The sequence below is a fragment of the Oncorhynchus keta genome, unplaced genomic scaffold, assembly GCF_023373465.1.
Source record: "Oncorhynchus keta strain PuntledgeMale-10-30-2019 unplaced genomic scaffold, Oket_V2 Un_contig_837_pilon_pilon, whole genome shotgun sequence".
Classification (NCBI taxonomy): Eukaryota; Metazoa; Chordata; class Actinopteri; order Salmoniformes; family Salmonidae; genus Oncorhynchus; species Oncorhynchus keta.
In genome coordinates this window covers 27,683-33,782 of record NW_026290023.1, presented here as the reverse complement: position 1 = coordinate 33,782, position 6,100 = coordinate 27,683, and the positions used below count along the sequence as shown (strand labels likewise).

Here is a 6,100-nt window from a genome sequence, read left to right as displayed (position 1 = left end):
TGAAACATACCAGACGGGTGGAGTAAGGATGGTCAATGACTCTGAAACATACCAGACGGGTGGAGTAAGGATGGTCAATGACTCTGAAACATACCAGACGGGTGGAGTAAGGATGGTCAATGACTCTGAAACATACCAGACGGGTGGAGTAAGGATGGTCAATGACTCTGAAACATACCAGACGGGTGGAGTAAGGATGGTCAATGACTCTGAAACATACCAGACGGGTGGAGTAAGGATGGTCAATGACTCTGAAACATACCAGACGGGTGGAGTAAGGATGGTCAAACATACCAGACAATGACTGAAACATACCAGACGGGTGGAGTAATGATGGTCAATGACTCTGAAACATACCAGACGGGTGGAGTAAGGATGGTCAATGACTCTGAAACATACCAGACGGGTGGAGTAAGGATGGTCAATGACTGAAACATACCAGACGGGTGGAGTAAGGATGGTCAATGACTCTGAAACATACCAGACGGGTGGAGTAAGGATGGTCAATGACTCTGAAACATACCAGACGGGTGGAGTAAGGATGGTCAATGACTCTGAAACATACCAGACGGGTGGAGTAAGGATGGTCAATGACTCTGAAACATACCAGACGGGTGGAGTAAGGATGGTCAATGACTCTGAAACATACCAGACGGGTGGAGTAAGGATGGTCAATGACTCTGAAACATACCAGACGGGTGGAGTAAGGATGGTCAATGACTCTGAAACATACCAGACGGGTGGAGTAAGATGGTCAATGACTCTGAAACATACCAGACAGGTGGAGTAATGATGGTCAATGACTCTGAAACATACCAGACGGGTGGAGTAAGGATGGTCAATGACTCTGAAACATACCAGACGGGTGGAGTAAGGATGGTCAATGACTCTGAAACATACCAGACGGGTGGAGTAAGGATGGTCAATGACTGAAACATACCAGACGGGTGGAGTAAGGATGGTCAATGACTCTGAAACATACCAGACGGGTGGAGTAATGATGGTCAATGACTCTGAAACATACCAGACGGGTGGAGTAAGGATGGTCAATGACTCTGAAACATACCAGACGGGTGGAGTAAGGATGGTCAATGACTCTGAAACATACCAGACGGGTGGAGTAAGGATGGTCAATGACTCTGAAACATACCAGACGGGTGGAGTAAGGATGGTCAATGACTTTCAAACATACCAGACGGGTGGAGTAAGGATGGTCAATGACTCTGAAACATACCAGACGGGTGGAGTAAGGATGGTCAGCTTGTATTTTATTACAAAATAGAGCAGTTATTTGGGAGAGTAAGGAGAGCGTGTAAACATACATTATTCATACAAAGACAAAGAATAGCAAGAGATAATATACAGCTTCAACACAAATATAGGAATATACGTAAGAAACAGCAACAGTATCCTCCATTTTGCTTTCATTGCAGCCTCGTGGTTTTAAACGTGGGTAAATGAATACTTGACTTTTAGTGCTAAAGGAGAGAGAGAACTGTGAATATAGTCTCGTCAGCCAGACTACTATGACTATACTGTAACAAATACATTCTATGTTTTTACCATTTTCTTTTCTAGGAGATAAAATGTTGAAACAATTACAGTATTTATTTCTGGTTCAACTGAAATCAGACAGGGAGCCTTTAATAACCGATTGAAAAAAGTACAATGATTAAAATCAACAAAGAAGCAGAGCCAGAATATTTGACCTTTACCTGGATATCTACATTGATTAACCAACCAAGGAGGAAGGACCAGAAGTCTGGCAGGCTCTCATAACTCTGAGCTCCATAACCAAAGTTATTTGTGATTACATTACTGATGCTCATTGGTCAGTTTTAGGAGTCGTCCAAAATGGCGCCATATTCCCTTTACAGCACCCTACTTCTGGTCCCTAGTGCACTATATAGGGAAAAGGGTGTCATTTGGGATGAATGGACCCGGGTTATTCCCCATGGATTATGGTAAAAAGTAGGTCACTATATAGGGAATAGGGTGCCATTTGGGATGAATGGACCCGGGTTATTCCCTATGGATTTGGGTAAAAAGTAGGTCACTGTATAGGAAATATGTTGCGATTTGGGACGTAGACTGAGTTATGACTGAGAATTAATATAGACGTCACTATTAAGATACCTGGAATAAGGTCTGTTCACTGGCATATTCACTCACTGCTGCCCCACACTAGAAACATCTCACACAGGGTAAAAAAAAGAAACAGTCAGCCACCTTAATGCATCCCTGTACAGATAAGATACCTGTGAAGAAGTAGTCTTCTTCAATAATGCTTTTCTTTCTGAAGTCAGACACACATATTTATAACACAGGGGCGAATCTTTGGTTTTAGAAGTTGGGGGGACATATCAAAAACAAAATGAATCCAGTCAGATGACACTCTAAACAGCCCACCCAACCTCGGAGGCGTCCGCATGGTCCTAAAGCACACCGTGGCCTCGTTTAGTATCACGTTCCAATGATAAAACTGTTATCCGAATGTGGGGGGGACATGTCCCCCCCCTGTTCTCAGTGAAAGTTGCGCCCCTGTTTATACACTTCTTTCATTAACACTTAATTAAATAGTCATTTTAACAGATATTCTCTGTCTGTGTGTCCAGACAGAAAGCATCATCAACATGTTACAGACCACAACACAGTGCGCGTCTGGTTTAAACACAGCAGAGCTTGCTGCTGCGTCGGTGTGGTTCAACAACAACACAACATTTAAATGGAGAGATTTTACCTGAACGTCTCCAATAACAACACAAATGTTCATTTTCTATTGCAAAACATTTTGCTACGGTGTGCCCTAATGAACACTAAAAAGGTCCAGTTCAATAGTGAGACAGCTGGACTGTCCTAGTGAGGGCCCTAGAGGTGAGTGAGAACCGCATCCCAAATGGCACCCTATCTTGGACCCGGGCCTACAGGGCCCAATGTAGGGAACAGGGTGCCATTTGGAATGCAATGGACATGTTGATGCAGTCAGGCCAGGTGCACTACACTACCGCAGCTATGAACAGTTTCTACCTCTCTTTTTAAGTGGGGAAGGAAGGAAGTGGTTAGCTGTTATTATCAGACACTCTGTAGCCTGTCAGCTCTGACATGATTGCAGAACCTGACTGACACACACTTGCAGAAGGATTTTCATTGCAGAGAAATATGGACAAATCATAGGCAAATAGAAGCAGAGAATTTGCATCTGAATTTCACAAAACGGATCTAACCTGATCTGCAGGTGGAGAAAGAGGAACACACACACACACACACACACACCTCTACCCTCTTCAGTTTGGTGTACACACACACCTCTCCCCTCTTCAGTTTGGTGTACACACACACCTCTCCCCTCTTCAGTTTGGTGTACACACACACCTCTCCCCTCTTCAGTTTGGTGTACACACACACCTCTCCCCTCTTCAGTTTGGTGTACACACACACCTCTCCCCTCTTCAGTTTGGTGTACACACACACACACCTCTCTGCTCTAAACGTCCCGCTGTAACCAGTGTTTGATAATGGCCACAAGGTCCTATGCTTCCATCTGTCTGCTTTACGACGCCTCCAGACGCTATTTAACCAACAGCTGGGAGAGTTAAGGCTAAACTCTCAACGCTGGTTAACCAATCAGCATCAGGCTGGGAGAGTTAAGGCTAAACTCTCAACACTGGTTAACCAATCAGCATCAGGCTGGGAGAGTTAAGGCTAAACTCTCAACGCTGGTTAACCAATCAGCATCAGGCTGGGAGAGTTAAGGCTAAACTCCAACGCTGTTAACCAATCAGCATCAGGCTGGGAGAGTAATGGCTAAACTCTCAACGCTGGTTAACCAATCAGCATCAGGCTGGGAGAGTTAAGGCTAAACTCTCAACGCTGGTTAACCAATCAGCATCAGGCTGGGAGAGTTAAGGCTAAACTCTCAACGCTGGTTAACCAATCAGCATCAGGCTGGGAGAGTTAAGGCTAAACTCTCAACGCTGGTTAACCAATCAGCATCAGGCTGGTAGGCTAAACTCTCAACGCTGGTTAACCAATCAGCATCAGGCTGGGAGAGTTAAGGCTAAACTCTCAACACTGGTTAACCAATCAGCATCAGGCTGGGAGAGTTAAGGCTAAACTCTCAACGCTGGTTAACCAATCAGCATCAGGCTGGGAGAGTTAAGGCTAAACTCTCAACACTGGTTAACCAATCAGCATCAGGCTGAGAGAGTTAAGGCTAAACTCTCAACACTGGTTAACCAATCAGCATCAGGCTGGGAGAGTTAAGGCTAAACTCTCAACGCTGGTTAACCAATCAGCATCAGGCTGGGAGAGTTAAGGCTAAACTCTCAACGCTGGTTAACCAATCAGCATCAGGCTGGGAGAGTTAAGGCTAAACTCTCAACGCTGGTTAACCAATCAGCATCAGGCTGGGAGAGTTAAGGCTAAACTCTCAACACTGGTTAACCAATCAGCATCAGGCTGGGAGAGTTAAGGCTAAACTCTCAACACTGGTTAACCAATCAGCATCAGGCTGGGAGAGTTAAGGCTAAACTCTCAACGCTGGTTAACCAATCAGCATCAGGCTGGTAGAGTTAAGGCTAAACTCTCAACGCTGGTTAACCAATCAGCATCAGGCTGGGAGAGTTAAGGCTAAACTCTCAACACTGGTTAACCAATCAGCATCAGGCTGGGAGAGTTAAGGCTAAACTCTCAACACTGGTTAACCAATCAGCATCAGGCTGGGAGAGTTAAGGCTAAACTCTCAACACTGGGTAAAATCAGCAGGCTGGGAGCATCTCCTCCCCTCCCACCCACAGTCCACTTTATTACAGGAAATGGCAAGAGGTTGAGGCACAAACACCAACAGACAAATAGGTTACTTTGTCACAGTAATGAACGTGTGTACCATGTCACAGTAATGAACGTGTGTACCATGTCACAGTAATGAACGTGTGTACCATGTCACAGTAATGAACGTGTGTAAGATGACACTGATAATGTGAGGAAAATGTCAGTTAAAATGTGAAACAGAACTGGTGTTGATGTAACAATGAACTAACTAGATTATCTATCGTTCTGACAGGTAGCAGGCTCTAGTCAAGATGCTATAGCTAGCAGGCTCTAGTCAAGATGCTATAGCTAGCAGGCTCTAGTCACAATGTTGTTATAGGTAGCGGGCTCTAGTCAAGATGCTATAGCTGGCATGCTCTAGTCAAGATGCTATAGCTAGCAGGCTCTAGTCACGATGTTACAGGCAGCAGGCTCCAGTCAAGATGTTATAGGGAGCAGGCTCTAGTCAAGATGCTATACACTACTGTTCAAAAGTTTAATGGAATATCTACATAGGCGTACAGAGCCCCATTATCAGCAACTATCACTCCTATGTTACATTTACATTTAAGTCATTTAGCAGACGCTCTTATCCAGAGCAACTTACAAATTGGTGCATTCACCTTATGACATCCAGTGGAACAGCCACTTTAAAATAGTGCATCTAAATCTTTTAAGGGGGGTGAGAAGGATTACTTTATCCTATCCTAGGTATTCCTTAAAGAGGTGGGGTTTCAGGTGTCTCCGGAAGGTGGTGATTGACTCCGCTGTCCTGGCGTCGTGAGGGAGTTTGTTCCACCATTGGGGGGCCAGAGCAGCGAACAATGGCGCGTTTTGTTAACTAATTCAGGTTTATAGATTTTAAAAAGTCTAATTGATCATTAGAAAAGCCTTTTGCAATTATGTTAGCACAGCTAAAAACTGTTGTCCTGATTAAAGAAGCAATAAAACTGGCCTTCTAGACTAGTTGAGTATCTGGAGCATCTGCACTTGTGGGTTCGATTACAGGCTCAAAATGGCCGGAAACAAAGGACTTTCTTCTGAAACTCGTCAGTCTATTCTTGTTCTGAGAAATGAAGCAATGGCTCTTCATGAAGGCCATGCGAGAAATTGCCAAGAAACTGAAGATCTCGTACTATGCTGTGTACTACTCCCTTCACAGAACAGTGCAAACTGGCCCTAACCAGAATAGAAAGAGGAATGGGAGGCCCCGGTGCACAACTGAGCAAGGGGACAAGTACATTAGAGTGTCTAGTTTGAGAAACAGATGCCTCACACGTCCTCAACTGGC

At 44.6% G+C, this 6,100-nt stretch overlaps 1 long non-coding RNA gene across 1 annotated transcript; it reads right to left on the bottom strand.

Annotated features, from left to right (window-relative positions):
• Positions 1 to 1,247: 1,247 nt before the first annotated feature.
• LOC127926809 (uncharacterized) lies at positions 1,248 to 3,756 on the bottom strand. The gene is made up of 2 exons (XR_008125153.1): positions 3,476 to 3,756; positions 1,248 to 3,438 (listed from the first exon to the last, which is right to left on the bottom strand). It is a non-coding gene; the product is annotated as an uncharacterized LOC127926809 (long non-coding RNA).
• Positions 3,757 to 6,100: the final 2,344 nt, after the last annotated feature.